General features: G+C 42.8%; 1 pseudogene across 1 annotated transcript; it reads right to left on the bottom strand.

Annotated features, from left to right (window-relative positions):
* Window positions 1–13: 13 nt before the first annotated feature.
* On the bottom strand, window positions 14–14,105 carry LOC311142574 (very long-chain specific acyl-CoA dehydrogenase, mitochondrial-like; annotated as a pseudogene). Its single transcript, XR_014615545.1, has 10 exons — window positions 13,790–14,105; window positions 13,628–13,697; window positions 4,965–5,039; window positions 4,617–4,689; window positions 4,426–4,490; window positions 3,922–4,056; window positions 2,050–2,194; window positions 1,393–1,522; window positions 456–581; window positions 14–321 (listed from the first exon to the last, which is right to left on the bottom strand). The product of XR_014615545.1 is annotated as a very long-chain specific acyl-CoA dehydrogenase, mitochondrial-like (transcript).
* Between the last annotated feature and the right edge of the window lie 4,540 nt (window positions 14,106–18,645).

Here is an 18,645-nt window from a genome sequence, read left to right as displayed (position 1 = left end):
TAGGGGGAGGTCAGGAAGTACTAAAACCAATACAGTAACAGCGCTTCAATGGGACTAGACAGACTCAACTGAAGGGCAAATAGTTGTAACTCTATTTGGATAGCCCCACACGGCGTTACTCACAGCCTGGGTGATGACTCCCTTCATGGTGCCGGAGAGGGCGGCGGCCATGCCGAAGCGTCCGTTGTTGAGGATGGCCATGGCCACCTTGAAGCCGCCACCTACCTCTCCCATGACATTCTCAATAGGTACCGGGACGTTCTCAAAGTACACCTCCGCTGTGTTGGATGCCTTAATACCCATCTTCTTCTCAGGGGGCCGCTGGGGGGAAGGAGGGAGACGGTAACGAAATGTTAACGATACATGTAGTCACGCTGTTGTGTCTTATCTAACTTAGTTGAATGCACTGACTATAAGTCGCCTGGATGAGAGTGTTTGTCACATCTGTCACTCACTGTGTCACTCCTCCGAAGCTCCTCTCCACGATAAAGGCTGTGATTTTGTCCTTCATTTGTCCTGTCTTCTCGTCCATCATGGGCATCTTGGCAAACACTGTGAAGATCTCAGCCAGACCTCCATTACTGACAACACAGACAAACAGTCAGGATAAATCAAAGAAAACAATAACAATACAATATACAACCACAGGTACACTGAGTGTGCAAAACATTAGGAACACCTTTCTAATATTGAGTTGCAACCCCCCCCCCCCCCTTTTCCACTCAGAACAGCTTCAATAAGGTGTCGAAAGCGTTCCACAGGGATGCTGGCCCATGTTGACTCCAATGCTTCCCACAGTTGTGTCAAGTTGTCTGGATGTCCTTTGGGTGGTGGACCATTCTTAATACTCACCGGAAACTGTTGAGCGTGAAAAACCCAGCAGTGTTGCAGTTCTTAACACACTCAAACCGGTGCGCCTGGCATCTACTACCATACCCTGTTCAAAAGGCACTTAAATATTTGGTCTTGCCCATTCACCCTCTGAATGGCACACATACACAATCCATGTCTCAAGCCTTAAAAATCCTTCTTTAACTGGTCTTCTCCCCTTTGTCTACACTGATTGAAGTGGATTTAACAGATTACATCAATAAGGGACCATAGCTTTCAGTCTATGTCATGGAAAAAGCAATGTGTTGTACACTCAGTATATTGTCATAAAGCGAGAACGCCTTACTACAAAACTAATTTTCCCATCATCCAAAGCTGATAAGAGACTCCATCGCTCTCCATTTTATCCCATCTAACTACTACCACTTTTCCTTTCCTTTTGTCTGTATACTGCAATTCAGCATTTAGCTATGAATGTGTACAAGACATAAACCACACTAAACATTGTGTTTGACATTTGCCATACTAAATACTACCACAATCTTGGTGGTCCTGCAGTACCTGATCCAGATCTTGCCTCCATTGAGAATGTAGTGTTTTCCACAGGGAGAGAGGGTAGCCAGGGTCTTTATGGACGCAGCATCAGAGCCACTGGCTGGTTCAGTCAGACAGAAAGCAGCCAGGGTCTCACCTAGATAGAGGAGGAAAGAAAAAGAAGAGAAATAAGGAGAACAGATAGATTACAAAATGCCTTATAACTGTAATTACACAGTCAAAAATATAATAATATATAGGTATAACCAAATAAAATTACACACACAGAGAGAGACATAGACATAGAGAGAGAATCGACAAAGCTGGAATAGTGCATATTCGCATATTCGCCCGAGTGGCGCAGTGGTCTAAGGCACTGCATCGCAGTGCTAGCTGTGCCACTAGAGATCCTGGTTCGAATCCAGGCTCTGTCGTAGCCGGCCGCGACCGGGAGACCCGTGGGGCGGCGCACAATTGGCCCAGCGTCGTCCAGGGTAGGGGAGGGAATGGCCGGCAGGGGATGTAGCTCAGTTGGTAGAGCATGGCGTTTGCAACGCCAGGGTTGTGGGTTCGATAAAATAATGTATGCGCTAACTGTAAGTCGCTCTGGATAAGAGCGTCTGCTAAATGACTAAAATGTAAATGTAAATAGTGATCAGAAATGTCCATTCCAGCCTCTCTCACCTGTGGCAAGCTTGGGCAGGTATTTCTCCTTCTGGGCAGGGTTACCAAACAGCAGGATGCCCTTGAAACCGATGGACTGGTGGGCACCCAGAGTGATGCCAACCCCCAGGTCATGCTGGCCCACGATCTCCACCAGCCTGGCATACTGTTCAATAAAAGCACATTAGTGTACTTAATTCACACAGTACACTCTACCAGTCTGGTATACTATGTAATAGGACACAAAGGTAAGAAAACAGTTGAGTCTTGAAGTCTTATTTTGCAGCCATTCTTATCAAGAGCAACATACATAGCTCAGAGTTTCCCCAAACTTTTGAACGGTAGTGTGTGTGTGTATATATATATATATAGTACCAGTTCAAAGTTTGGACACACCTACTCAATCCAGGGTTTTTCTTTATTTTTACTATTTTCTACATATGAAATAACACATATGGAATCAGGTAGTCACCAAAAAGTGATTATTCAAATAGCCACCCTTTGCCTTGATAATAGCTTTGCACAGTCTTGGCATTCTCTCAACCAGCTTCACCTGGAATGCTTTTCCAACAGTCTTGAAGGAGTTCCCACATATGCTGAGCACTTGTTGGCACTTTTCCTTCACTCTGCGGTCCGACTCATCCCAAACAATCTCAATTGGGTTGAGGTCAGGGTATTGTGGAGGCCAGGTCATCTGATGCAGCGCTCCATCACTCTACTTCTTGGTAAAATAGCCCTTACACAGCTTGGAGGTGTGTTGGGTCATTGTCTTATTGAAAAACAAATGATAGTCCCACTAAGCCCAAACCAGATGGGATGGCGTATCGCTGCAGAGTGCTGTGGTAGCCATGCTGGTTACGTGTGCCTTGAATTCTAAATAAATCACAGAAGGAGTCACCAGCGAAGCACCCCCACACCATAACACCTCCTTCTCCATTCTTTACGGTGGGAACCACACACGCGGAGATCATCCGTTCACTCACACCGCGTCTCACAAAGACACGGCGGTTGGAACCAAAAATCTCACATTTGGAGTCCAGACCAAAGGACAAATTTCCACCAGTCTAATGTCCATTGCTCATGTTTCTTGGCCCAAGCAAGTCTCTTCTTCTTATTGGTGTCCTTTAGTAGTGGTTTCTTTGCAGCAATTCGACCATGGAGGCCTGATTTACACAGTCTCCTCTGAACAGTTGATGTTGAGATGTGTCTGTTACTTGAACTATGTGAAGCATTTATTTGGGCTGCAATTTCTGAAGCTGGTAACTCTAATGAACTTATCCTCTGCAGCAGAGGTAACTCTGGGTCTTCCTTTCCTGTGGCGGTCCTCATGAGAGCCAGTTTCATCATAGCGCTTGATGGTTTTTGTGACTGCACTTGAAGAAACTTTCAAAGTTCTTCAAATACTTATTTCTCTTTGTTTATTTGAGCTGTTCTTGCCATAATATGGACTTGGTCTTTTACCAAATAGGGCTATCTTCTGTATACCTCCCCTACCTTGTCACAACACAACTAATTGGCTCAAATGCATTAAGAAGGAAATAAATTCCACAAATTAACTTTTAAGGTGGCACACCTGTCAATTGAAATGCATTCCAGGTGACTACCTCATGAAGCTGGTTGAGAGAATGCCAAGAGTGTGCAAAGCTGTCATCAAGGCAAAGGGTGGCTATTTGAAGAATCTCAAATATATTTTGATTTGTTTAACACTTTTTTTGGTTACTACATCATTCCATGTGTTATTTCATAGTTTTGATGTCTTCACTATTATTCTACAATGTAAAAAAAATTGTAAAAATAAAGAAAAACACTTGAATGAGTAGGTGTGTCCAAACTTTTGACTGGTAGTGTGTGTGTGAGATATCTATATATAGAGGTAAAGATGCATGTTCTCACCTGTGTGTTGGTGAGCCCCACGCCCCCTAGGTCCTGGGGGACCTGCAGCCCAAAGGCCCCCATCTCCTTCAGGCTTTCCATGGTGCTGTCCTCCACCTTCTCCAGGGAGTCATTCTTTGCTGGGTCGTTCACCTCCTACAGCACAGCACACCATATATATATATATATGTTTATTGTACAGCACCCACGATTCAGCCAGAGAGACCGAGAGGTCAGTTACAACCTGGGTCATGTTCAGTAGTCGTGAAATGGAGGAAAACAGTCCAAAACGGACAATAATCAAAACTATCTGACCATGTCCAATAAGAAACGCTTGTTTTCATTTTCCGTTTCGAAACGTTTTGCTACGGTGTTCCCTAATGAACATGACCCTGATGACAAATCTAGGGGCAGTGAAGAAATGTAGTTTGAAGAACTTAAGAGGAAATGTGTGTTGTGGTTTACTATTTGTAAAATAAAATAAACATTTGGTCACAAAAAAAGAAAAGGTGAATTGACACTCACTTCAAAGAATTTGGAAACGGGTGGGACCAACTCCTGGAGGAACTGGGTCTGCTCCTCGTTCATCACTGGAAAACAGCAAAAAGTACACAACCGTTAGATAATGTTCCAACATATCTCCTTTACATAATAGATAAGAGGCTGCATAACAAGACATGTATGCATTTAACGCTAAACATGACTAGTCCACTCACCTGAGGGGAAGGGGAACACCTGTGAGGGGTTGATCTGGCCCTTGAACATGTTGACGGCGAAAGACTGGGACTCCTACAAGAGATACATGGAGTCATGTTGATATATCATCAACTGTCACAAAAAGCAGGAAATGCATACTGTACTTTCTATCATTTCAGAGGTATCTAAGCGCAGCTCTGTCATAATTCTTGATCTTGAACTTTAAAACATGGAGACCCAAACAGTAGCCTACATCCAGTATGGACAACTTCAGTAACGCTGTACTTTATAGGGGGAGGAAGGTTGATCTAAAAACACAGAGGTGAATATGAGTGTTGTTATGACAAAAATAAGTATTCCACACATACCACGCTCTGTGCCTTCTTGGCAGTGGCTGCCTTCGTTGCTGTGGCACTGCCAACAGCCTGCTTGTCCAGAACTGCCTGTAGAGGAGAGGCAAACACAACCAAGCAATGTCATACAGAGAGGAAAGGGAAGAGATTACAACCACAGAAATATAATATCATTCTAGTTCTATGGTTACAATATGGTCGAGAGATAGGGACAGAAAGAACTGAATTTCCGGACTGAATTTCCGATGGATCATTGATAGGTAGGATCAGGATAATTGAATGGAGTGGAACAATACTTTAGACAGGGTAAACAAGCAACAATAGTGAAGGGGTTTGTCCAAGCTACAGTAGATGACCCTGCTCCTAAACACAAGGATTAAATATGAAAGAGAAACACAATATATTACTCTTAAGAATCTGAGATGTGACATGTTCATTCAAAAACAAGGCAACATTAAACATGTTGTCCCTCACGAATTATGCAGCGCCCTCCATCTTGGGCCAATTAGTGACAACAATTTAAGCTCAAATGGCACAACATGCTTGTTAAAAGTTCAGAATGTCAGTTGATTACTATAGCGCCTCCCTTGTGCCAATCAGTGTAATTTTGTAAATGGCGGATATCTATGGCAAGACGCATCATTCACCCAAGTTTCATCAGAATCGGGCCAGTGATGTCTGAGATATTGCGTGTGACTAACGTACGAACGGACGGAGACAGATCCAAAGTCCCCCAAATGTTTAAACCCTCCACCATGAAAACAGAAACATTTCAAATAGGGCCGGCAGGTAGCCTAGCGGTTAAAGCGTTGAGCTAGTAACCAAAAGGGTGCTGGTTCGAATACCTAAGGTGAATATTCGGTCAATGTGTCCTTGAACAAGGCACTTAAACCTAATTTGCTCCAGGGGTGCCGTATTACTATGGACAGATCCCTTCACACAACCTCTCCAATCAGTCTTGCGAGAGAGAGAGCGATTTGTGACAGCTTGGTAAGTAAGTTCTGTCTCGTACGACTCCTGGGTGTGTCACTAACCATGATCAAAAAAGGCAACAGTAAACGTGTAGTCCCCCACGAATGCTGCAATTCTTCCCTTTGCATGTGACTAACATACGTACCGTTGATTACTATAGCACCCCCCTTAGGCCAATCATTGTAATTGTGTAAATGCCAGATCTCTATCACAAGACACATCATTCATTTAAGTTTCGTAAAAATTTGAGCCAGTGGTGTCTGAGATATCGCGTGGGTTAGCAAGACTCATATCCCTGAGCATGTGTGCCAAAAGAGTCAAACAAATCAAGAGATATAAACATGTCCATTATAGCGCCACCGTGTGGTTGATATGAATATTATTGCATATGTTGAGTCTTGGCAGTGTTTGCAACATGTGTACCAAATTGTGTGACAATATGAATATCCTTGACTGATTTATATGTTTTATGCACCAGACCACGCCCATGTGAATGTTTATTGGTCAATAGCGGCCATGATGTTTTCAGTACTAGTCTGGAAGATATTGCGTTGAGAGACCTTTGTCCATAGATACCACATATCAAGTTTCGTACAGATCAGTCATTCGGTGCCAGAAGAGTAGCGTTAAGTGTTTTTCACTTTAAAATTCTTAAATGGCAGAAAATCCATCCATATGGGTCCATGAGGCAAATTTGTTCCTTGTGAGGAGAGGGACCTATTGTCGCATTCTAAACAGCTGGGAACTTGGAAATCTGCGACTTCCAGCTTCAGTGCATTCAAGACATTTTATGATTTAACGGTCATCCAACTCGAAATTCCAAGTCGGAAACTTGGGCATCTTTCTAGAGTTCCGACTTTCCGACCTGAAGATCACTGACACCAGAGTTCCCAGTTGAAGTGAAACACCATATGTACCGAATTTCATGACTTTAGATCAAACAGGGCATTTTCAATCTCTTGTTATAGCGCCACCATCTGGCCAATCAGTGATATTTTGTAAATGACGCGTCATCATTCCGGTCTGAGATAGAGTGTGACTAACATACAAACGAAAGGACGGATGGAGACAGATCCACAGTCAACTCCCCGATTTCATCGTGGGGGACAATGATAAACTGTATAGAGACATTTTATTTCAGAGGGGCTATTTTATTCATTCAGTCAACAAAAAAATATTTCAAAGTGGCCTGAAATCCCTAATAAAACCTAGCGGTCAAACAGGGAAATGGTTCCAATTGTTTTTGCACCATTCATTTTAGAAAGGCTTAAAATAAGGGCTGTGTTTTGTGTAGGCTTACCCTGGTATTACGTTTTGATTAGGGCTGTTACGGTGACCGTATTACTGCCACACTGGTGGTCACGAGCCATGACGGCAGTCAAATTCCATGTGACCGTTTAGTCACGGTAATTTGGCTTCTCCAAGCTCTGATGCTGCTGATGGTCATTAGTAGCCTACCAAACTTGCGAACTGCCAGGTACTATTGTCCCTCTAATCACTGACATCAATGCAAATGTAATCGAAAATCAAACACTTCATGAGAGCCCATGAGCTCATGTTGTGCAACATTTCTATAGGCTATAAAATTGTGTGAGAAAACAGAGTGATAGCCTCTACTAAAAAGAGGAGGATCCCATCAGATTTCTATAGGCCCACTATATTTAGTTATCAACTTCCCTAATTTTAAGCACATTGCTTCTCTTTACAACAGGAGTATAGCCTACCTGGCTGACATGAAAATGAACCACGGGAAAAGCGTCCTCCATTCACTATTTAAGTGCATAGATGACATGTATTTTTATCCCCTGTCCCTGTTGAGACAGGTGCACGATAATGGTCCATTCTAAATCAAAACAAATTTCACACATATTATTTTGTATATGTAAAAGACAAGATTAAATCAAGAATAGTCTGATGGGTGACAATATTAGCCTATCACTTGTGAATTATATATTATCACTTTTTTGCAACTTAAAAAAATAATAATCATAGTCGCACACCTCATGTACAGTTGAAGTCGGAAGTTTACATACACCTTAGCCAAATACATTTAAAATCAGTTTTTCACAATTCCTGACATTTAATCCTAGTAAAAATTCCCTGTTTTACATCAGTTAGGATCACCACTTTATTTTAAAAATGTGAAATGTCAGAATAATAGTAGAAATAATTATTTCTTTCAGCTTTTATTTATTTCATCACATTCCCAGTGGGTCAGAAGTTTACATACACTCAATTAGTATTTTGTAGCATTGCCTTTAAAATGGTTTAACTTGGGTCAAACGTTACGGGTAGCCTTCCACAAGCTTCCCACAATAGGTTGGGTGAATTTTGGCCCATTCCTCCTGACAGAGCTGGTGTAACTGAGTCAGGTTTGTAGGCCTCCTTGCTCGCACATACGTTTTCAGTTCTGCCCACAAATGTTCTATAGGATTGAGGTCAGGGCTTTGTGATGGCCACTTCAATACCTTGACTTTGTTGTCCTTAAGACATTTTGCCACAACTTTGGAAGTATGCTTGGGGTCATTGTCCATTTGGAAGACCCATTTGCGACCAAGCTTTAACTTCCTGACTGATGTCTTGAGATGTTGCTTCAATATATCCACCTCATTTTCCTTCCTCATGATGCCATCTATTTTGTGAAATGCACCAGTCCCTCCTGCAGCAAAGCACACCAACAGCATGATGCTGCCCCCCCCCCCCCGTGCTTCACGGTTGGGATGGTGTTCTTTGGCTTGCATGCTGCCCCCATTTTCCTCCAAACATAACGATGGTCATTATGGCCAAACAGTTCTATTTTTGTTTCATCAGACCAGAGTACGATCTTTCATCAGACCAAAGTACGATCTTTGTCCCCATGTGCAGTTGCAAACCGTAGTCTGGCTTTTTTATGGCGGTTTTGGAGCAGTGGCTTCTTCCTTGCTGAGCGGCCTTTCAGGTTATGTCGATATAGGACTCGTTTTCCTGTGGATATAGATACTTTTGTACCTGTTTCCTCCAGCATCTTCACAAGGTCCTTTGCTGTTGTTCTGGGATTGATTTGCACCAAAGTACGTTCATCTCTAGGAGATGTATGACGGCTGTGTGGTCCCATGGTGTTTATACTTGCGTACTATTGTTTGTACAGATGAACGTGGTACCTTCAGGTGTTTGGAAATTGCTCCCAAGGATGAACCAGACTTGTGGAGGTCTAAAAAAAAGATTCTGAGGTTTTGGCTGATTTCTTTTGATTTTCCCATGATGTCAAGCAAAGAGGCACTGCGTTTGAAGGTAGGCCTTGAAATACATCCACAGGTACACCTCCAATTGACTTAAATGATGTCAATTAGCTTATCAGAAGCTTCTAAAGCCATGACAAGCTGTTTAAAGGCACAGTCAACTTTGTGTATGTAAACTTCTGACCCACTGGAATTGTGATACAGTGAATTATAAGTGAAATAATCTGTCTGTAAACAATTGTTGGAAAAATTCCTTGTACAAAGTAGACGTCCTAACCGACTTGCCAAAACTATAGTATGTTAACAATAAATTTGTGGAGTGGTCGAAAAAAAAAGTGTTTTAATTGTATGTAAACTTCCGACTTCAACTGTAGCCTAGCCCATAGGCCTATATGTTTTGATAAGGTTTGTATCACAACTAAAGCAGCCAAATAACTTCTTAAAATGAAGCACAATAATCTGCTTTACAACGAGTGTAGAGCATAACTGGCATACATACGCAGCGAGTTTGGGAAAGATAATTTTCACCATAAAAATGCATCTTTATAATAAAAGCATTACATGCAAAATCCCATTTGCGGTCACGTTTGACAATGGTGTTTTCCTGCTAATGGAACATTTGCGCTTATAGCCTACTGCCGTGTGCGCATTGATACACTTATAAATGTGAAGAAATAGCCTAATAGTTAATCAAAATGTTAAGCTAAACGTTCTGATCTGTTGCTTCAGGCTCATTATGCTAGTGGTTGTATTAATTTGGGATCTATCGCATCCCACAACTGTCCATGACTATGTTTGGAATATTTATATCTTGCAAAGAATAGGTCAACTTTAGTACTATGGTGGATAGTAGATTGACATAGGCTAGTGCTTTTGCTGTTCGTTAGGCCTATTCATCTTGTTGGCTGACAAAAAGTAAATGTGGACAGTTCTTCCAATATCTGTGAGAGGTGCTTCGGCATGCAGCCAGGAGAAGGGAATTATAATTATTATTTCAGTCCAAGGGCAAAACGGCCATTGGCCACAAAAGGCATGGATTTTTTTAGGGGGCATTATGGCCACACAAAGGGGATGCCGCCGGGAAATTTTAGGCATTATCAAGTGCTTGTCAAATTGTGAATGAGACTCATGAAGTGTGTACAGCCTGCGCAAAAAACAAAGCAGAGCTCATGCCTTTCATGCAACTTTTTTCTAATCATCATTAGTCGCATCATGCAGCCTTAGAATGTATTAAAAATCAAAACATATAGACCAACATCTGTATCACAACTAAAGTTACATAACTCTAAATTAAGCATATAGGAGTACCTGTTTCTTTGTTAACCACTCAACACAGAATAGCCACGTGTGCACTCCCTCAAATCGTTTGGAGAAAATATACTTTCTATTTTATTCAGCTATGTTAAATTGTATTCTTTATACTATAAAATAATGCCACGGAATTCTAAGCAAATCTTGTCTGCTAAATGAACTAGTGTAACCCACAGCTACAGTGCATTCACAAAGTGTTAAGAACCCTTCCCTTTTTCCACATTTTGTTAGTTTACAGCCTTATTCTAAAATGGATTAAATAGATGTTTTCCCTCATCAATCTACACACAATACCCCATAATGACAAAGCAAAAACAGGTTTTTATAAATGTTTGCAAATGTATTAAACAGAAATACCTTATTTACATAAGTATTCAGACCCTTTGCTATGAGACTCGAAATTGAGCTAAGGTGCATCCTGTTTCCATTGATAATACTTGAGATGTTTCTACAACTTGATTGATTGGAGTCCACCTGTGGTAAATTCAATTGATTGGACATGATTTGGAAAGGCACACACCTGTCTATATAAAAAGGTCCCACAGTTGACAGAGCATGTTAGAGCAAAAACCAAGCCATGAGGTCAAAGGAATTGGCCGTAGAGCTCCGAGACAGGATTGTGTCGAGGGACAGATCTGGGGAAGGGTACCAAAACATTTCTGCAGCATTGAAGGTCCCCAAGAACACAGTGGCCCCAATCATTGTTAAATGGAAGAAGTTTGGAACCACCAAGACTCTTCCTAGAGCTGGCCGTCCGGCCAAACTGAGCAATCGGGGGAGAAGGGCATTGGTCAGGGAGATGACCAAGAACCTAATGGTCACTCTGACAGAGCTCCTCTGTGGAGATGGGAGAAGCTTCCAGAAGGACAATCATCTCTGCAGCACTCCACCAATCAGGCCTTTATGGTATAGTTGCCAGACGGAAGCCACTCCTCAGTAAAGGGCACATGACAGCCCGCTTGGTGTTTGCCAAAAGGCACCTAAAGGACTCAGACCATGAGAAACAAGATTATCTGATCTGATGAAACCAAGATTGAACTCCTTGGCCTGAATGCCAAGTCTCACGTCTGGAGGAAACCTGGCACCATCCCTACGGTGAAGAATGGTGGTGGCAGCAGCATGCTGTGGGGATGTTTTACAGTGGCAGGGACTGGGAGACTAGTCAGGATCGAGGGAAAGATGAACGGAGCAAAGTACTGAGCGATCCTTGATGAAAACCTGCTCAAGAGCACTCAGGACCTCAGACTTGGGCGAAGGTTCACCTTCCAACAGGACAATGACCCTAAGCACACAGCCAAGACAACGCATTAGTGGCTTCGGGACAAGTCTCTGAATGTCCTTGAGTGGCCCAGCCAGAGCCCGGACTAGAACCTGATCTAACATCTCTGGAAAGACCTGAAAATAGCTGTGCAGCTACACTCCCCATCCAACCTGACAGAGCTTGAGAGGATCTGCAGAGAAGAATGGGAGAAACTCCCCAAATACAGGTGTGCCAAGCTTGTAGCGTCATACCCAAGAAGACTCGAGGCTGTAATCGCTGCCAAAGGTGCTTCAACAAAGTACTGAGTTAAGGGTCTGAATACTTATGTAAATGTAATATCCTGTTTTTTTGTATATATATACACATTTGCAAAAAAATCCAAACCTCTTCGCTTTGTCATTATGAGGCATTGTGTGTAGATTGAGGGGGAAAAAACTATTTTAGCAATTTTAGAATAAGGCTGTAATTTTTTTTTTTTTTTGGAACAAGTCAATGGGTCTGAATACTTCCCGAATGCACTGTATATGGCATAGCCAGATCAGGGCCTAACATAAGGAAAACTCAGAGTATGCTATTCTGTTCTTCTGAAATAAATTAGATTTTCTTCATATCATGTTTCTTTAGACCTAATGGATTTATTGTGATGGTGTAGGCTATATTACATGGATTTATTAGACTTTTTAAAATGTAGATATTCCAAAGGTCTGCATCAGTGGCTTGTAGGCTATGTGTGGAAGCCAGGAGATGCTAAATGTGTTTGTTAATTAACAATCAATTACTGTGAGACCGGCAGTTATTTGCTTGACAATCACCAGCTGACAATTTAATGACCGCCACAGCCCTAGCGTTAACAACCATGTAAATCTCTCTCGGACAAGGTGACTTTTATCAATATGTTCGGCTCTATTTACTCTCCGATTCTAAAACGCTAATTAGCATTAAAGTAGACATCATGCAAAACTACAAATCCTTGCAAGCTCCTGCATGTCATCTCTAGCTGACACCTTTGCTAACAGGTAGTGTCAATTTAAAACTTGCACAAGACATTTCACAGAATTGTCTATTTAGATTTTTGCCAATTTTTTCATTACTACACGTAGCTAACATTATAGTTAATCCAGAGATTCTTACCAGTCTCGTCGAGATCATCATGGCATTTGTAGTTCTTTACGACAGCCACATTAGCATTTCATTTTGGGGGGTTAAATACAGGCAAATATATTGATAAAAGTCACCTTGTCTGAGAGAGATGTACATGGTTATCAAAACGTCACACCAGAGTAAGCCTACACAAAACACAGCCCTTATTTTAAGTGTTTCTACAATCCCCTATGGGAAAAATGAATGGTGAAAAACAATTGGAACCATTTCTCTGTTTGACCACTAGGTTTTATGGTTATTATGACTCATACTGTGGTACCCTATTGACATGGTCAATGGTCAGACACATGTACTGTGTGCCCTGCTGTCCCCTGTCTATCATTGAATGGAAATAGAACTCAGCAGCACCACCACCACCACCACCACCTATAGCCTACTTTGGAGTCACGTGGGTCCACGGTGAACTTTCCCCCACTTCTCGATGCCATTACATATCCTGATGGATATGGTAGATGCACATAGGTTACCTCCGCTGGAAGCAATGTCATCCTTTTATCAGTTACAACACTTTATTGATTATCTAATTTGGATAAAATTTTATTAATACAACATTATATGACTCAGAATCGTTTGTTTCAACACCTGGAGGCATTACCTATGAGCTGTCAAGACTGGCAACATAAACGCTCCTGTATAGAATTATCACTGTTAAAATGTTTGATCATTCATACAATGTTTACAATTTTACCGGGAAAACGAGTACGTGGCTGTGAACGTTCTATCTTATGACAGCGCCCTGTCCTTACATTGCCTACCTCCGCGGCCTGAGAAGAAGCATAGAGGCGGGCATTCTGCGCGGCGGCTGCTCGGATCTGCTTCTGAACCCTACACGAATAGAAATATGAATTGTAAATCATTGAATGTATATAAATAAATAATTTTAAAGCTGTTTTGTCAGTTAAAATGTATTTACTTACCCCGAAAAGGCAGGGGAGATACGAAGTGCTGTGCACAAAGCAGGAGTCAAGCTCACTTTGCCCAAAAGCATATTGAACGACCAACTTTACAGTCTTCAAAAACAGGTTAAAGAGATCTGGTTGATCTTGTGTACCGAATAAGCGCTCCAAATGGACGACTTTGTCCTTCTGAGTCAAAATCCGTGACTTATTCAAGTAGACTACTGCCGTTGTGTAACCTAGAAAAAATTCCACTTAAGAAAATGGCAAGAGCATAGAAATAATGATTATAGACACACCAGCCGCCTGTCTGACCGGGTCTAGACAGCACATAGGAAGACTTGTCTAGCGTAATGGAATCTATGCGCAGGGCACAGCGAAAATACGGAAGTGTAGGCTGCATAAAGCGGTGAGAAGGAGGAGCTCCGTGGACCCTTCGTGTCCGGAGGTAATTTAGCAATTCATTGTAGCCATTGGCGCTCTGTTCAAAAACCAGTCAGAAACGTCCAGCTACGCAAATAACGCCGGTAGATCTCAAAACTGAACTTCCGTCTGTGTTAACGCCTTGATCACACCGACAGTGTATGGGCAAAACGGTACACAGCATCATCTGGATATGTGTGGAACAAAAGTTAATCATTCACCTTCTGCTACCATTTCTGTCAAGCCAATCGACGCATACAGTTTAACGCAAACGTTCGATAAATCCAACACATGCACTACACAGAACGCACTGCAACTGCCTCTGCAACGCAATGCTGCAAGGCAAACGCAGCGTTCCATTGGAAATGAATGTACTTCTGGTGTACCAAAATAAAATGTTGCTGTCGGTATGACCGAGGCATAAGCAGCAATGAAATCCTTCGCATTTTTTTAGTTTTTGTAACCTTTATTTAACTACGCAAGTCAGTTAAGAACAAATTCTTATTTACAACTGGCCGTGATTGGGAGTCCCATAGGGCAGCGCACAATTGGCCCAGGGTCGTCCGGGTTTGGCCTGTGTAGGCCCTCATTGTAAATAAGAATTTGTTCTTAACTGACTTGCCTAGTTAAATAAAGATAAAAAATAATAATTGTGGAGAGGCTCAATAACATGCAACTGATCACCACAAGCTTCAGTGCCTACGAGCTTAGACAACAACCACTCGATTTTACAGGAACGCATGAATAATCCTTCGATATTCCATTATAGGGGTATTTAATCATTGGCAAGTAGCCACGGTCCGGTGAAATGTGTGTATCATGAACAATTACTGATACAGTGATCATGACCCATGGAGAACAGTTTTGCCTATGTCAGGATCTGGCCATTTCTGATAAGCCTATAAGCTACATCAATAATTAGGTATGACATAAAAAACAGAGCTCTGACCATGGACCTATGAGCATATGAGGTGACCTTGAAACTCTCTGAGGCGCAACCGCGTCTCACAACTCAATCGCTGGTTAAACTGTTTTCTGCCCCTCCCAAAAGATGGAATGTGTAGATAATTGGCCCTCTTTCGGGGACTTACCCACAAACAGGACCAAGTCTGGCTTGCTGAGGAGTGACGGACTCCATCCTAGCTGGGGGGGTGCTCTAATCTTATCTACCAACATAGACAGGGCTCGAACTCCTCTAGCTCTACAATGAGATACAGTGCAGGCCATGCAGCAGGCTGTTAGCCAGCCTGCCAGCTTAGTGGAGTCTGCCACTAGCACAGTCAGTGTAGTCAGCTCAGGTATCAATGAACTAATCATTGATCATAATCTTGATGTGATTGGCCTGACTGAAAAATGGCGTAAGCCTAATGAATTTACTATGTTAAATGATGCCTCTCCTCCTGCGTGTCCCGCAAAGGCAGAGGTGTTGCTAACATTTACTATAGCAAATTTCAATTTACCCCCCCAAAAAGGACTTCGTTTTTGTCTTTTGATCTTCTAGTCATGAAATCTATGCAGCCTACTCAATCACTTTTTATAGCTACTGTTTACAGGCCTCCAGGGCTGTATACAGAGTTCCTCACTGAGTTCCCTGAATTCCTAATCGGACCTTGTAGTCATGGCAGATAATATTCACATTTTTGGTGACTTTAATTTTCACATGGAAAAGTCCACAGACCCACTCCAAAAGACTTTCGGAGCCATCATCGACTCAGTGGGTTTTGTCCAACATGTCTCCGGACCTACTCATTGCCACAGTCATACCCTGGATCTAGTTTTGTCCCGTGGAATTAATATTGTGGATCGAAATGTTTTTCCTCATAACCCTGGACTATCGGACCACCATCTTATTACGTTTGCAATCGCAACAAATAACTGCTCAGACCCAAACCAAGGATCATCAAAAGCAGTGCTATAAATTCTCTCACAACCTAAAGATTCCTAGAGGCCCTTCCAGACTTCCTCCACCTACTCAAGGACGTCAGAGTGCAAAAATCAGTTAACGACCTAACTGAGGATCTAAATTTAACCTTGTGTAATACCCTAGATGCAGTCGCACCCCTAACATTTGTCACAAGAAACTAGCTCCCTGGTATACAGAAAATACCCGAGCCCTGAAGCAAGCTTCCAGAAAAATAGCACTCCACCAAACTGGAAGTCTTCCTACAAGCTTGGAAAGAAAGTACAGTGCAATATCGAAGAGCCCTCACTGCTGCTCGATCATCCTATTTTTCCAACCTAATTGAGGAGAATAAGAACAATCCAACATTTCTATTTGATACTGTCACAAAGCTAACTAAAAAGCAGCATTCCCCAAGAGAGGATACCTTCTTCAATGAAAAGATCATGATCATTAGAAAGCAAATTACGGACTCCTCTTTGAATCTGCGTATTTCGCCAAACCTTAGCTGTCCTGAGTCTACACAAAACTGCCAGGACCTAGGATCAATGGAGACACAAGTTTTCTTAATCCTGTATCTCTTGACACATTTATGAAAATAGTCATGGCCTTTAAACCTTCAAGCTGCAGACTGGACCCTATTCCAACTAAACTACTGAAAGAGCTACTTCCTGTGCTTGGCCATCCTATGTTGAACATAAAAAATGTCTCCCTATCCACTGGATGTGTACCAAACTCACTAAAAGTGGCAGTAATAAAGCCTCTCTTGAAAAAGCCAAACCTTGACCCAGAAAATGTAAAAAACGAATCAGCCTATATCGAATCTCCCATTCAAATCAAATCAAATCAAATTGTATTGGCCACATGCGCCGAATACAACAGGTGCAGACATTACAGTGAAATGGTTACTTACAGCCCTTAACCAACAAAAATAAAACAACAACAAAAAAAGTGTTGAGAAAAAAAGAGCAGAAGTAAAATAAAATAACAGTAGGGAGGCTTAATATACAGGGGGGTACCGGTGCAGAGTCAATGTGCGGGGGCACCGGCTAGTTGAGGTAGTTGAAGTAATATGTACATGTGGGTAGAGTTAAAGTGACTATGCATAAATAATTAACAGAGTAGCAGCAGCGTAAAAGGATGGGGTGGGGGGGCAGTGCAAATAGTCTGGGTAGCCATGATTAGCTGTTCAGGAGTCTTATGGCTTGGGGGTAGAAGCTGTTGAGTCTTTTGGACCTAGACTTGGCACTCCGGTACCGCTTGCCGTGCGGTAGCAGAGAGAACAGTCTATGACTAGGGTGGCTGGAGTCTTTGACAATTTTGAGGGCCTTTCTCTGACACCGCCTGGTATAGAGGTCCTGGATGGCAGGAAGCTTGGCCCCAGTGATGTATTGGGCCGTACGCACTACCCTCTGTAGTGCCTTGCGGTCGGAGGCCAAGCAGTTGCCATACCAGGCAGTGATGCAACCAGTCAGGATGCTCTCGATGGTGCAGCTGTGGAATTTTCTGAGGATCTGAGGACCCATGCCAAATCTTTTCAGTCTCCTGAGGGGGAATAGGCTTTGTCGTGCCCTCTTCACGACTGTCTTGGTGTGTTTGGACCATGATAGTTCATTGGTGATGTGGACACCAAGGAACTTGAAGCTCTCAACCTGTTCCACTACAGCCCCGTCGATGAGAATGGGGGCGTGCTCAGTCCTCTTTTTTTTTTCCTGTAGTCCACAATCATCTCCTTTGTCTTGGTCACGTTGAGGGAGAGGTTGTTATCCTGGCACCACACGGCCAGGTCTCTGACCTCCTCCCTGTAGGCTGTCTCATTGTTGTCTGTGATCAGGCCTACCACTGTTGTGTCGTCGGCAAACTTAATGATGGTGTTGGAGTCGTGCCTGGCCATGCAGTCATGGGTGAACAGGGAGTACAGGAGGGGACTGAGCACGCACCCCTGAGGGGCCCCCGTGTTGAGGATCAGTGTGGCAGATGTGTTGTTCTCTACCCTTACCACCTGGGGGCGGCCCGTCAGGAAGTCCAGGATCCAGTTGCAGAGGGAGGTGTTTAGTCCCAGGATCCTTAGCTTAGTGATGAGCTTTGAGGGCACTATGGTGTTGAATGCTGAGCTGTAGTCAATGAATAGCATTCTCACGTAGGTGTTCCTCTTGTCCAGGTGGGAAAGGGCAGTGTGGAGTGCAATAGAGATTGCATCATCTGTGGATCTGTTGGGGCGGTATGCAAATTGGAGTGGGTCTAGGGTTTCTGGGATAATGCTGTTGATGTGAGCCATGACCAGCCTTTCAAAGCACTTCATGGCTACAGACGTCAGTGCTACGGGTCGGTAGTCATTTAGGCAGGTTATCTTAGAGTCCTTGGGCACCGGGACTATGGTGGTCTGCTTGAAACATTCCTCTCAAAATGTTTTGAAAAAGCTGTTGTGCAGCAACTCACTGCCTTCCTGAAGACAAATAATGTATACAAAATGCTTCAGTCTGGTTTTAGACCCCATCATAGCACTGAGACTGCACTCGTGAAGGTGGTAAATTACCTTTTAATGGCGTCGGAC

Source organism: Coregonus lavaretus (genome assembly GCF_964263955.1).
Source record: "Coregonus lavaretus genome assembly, chromosome: 15".
Classification (NCBI taxonomy): Eukaryota; Metazoa; Chordata; class Actinopteri; order Salmoniformes; family Salmonidae; genus Coregonus; species Coregonus lavaretus.
The sequence above is the reverse complement of the archived record's forward strand: the minus strand, read 5'-3'. Positions and strand labels throughout refer to the sequence as shown.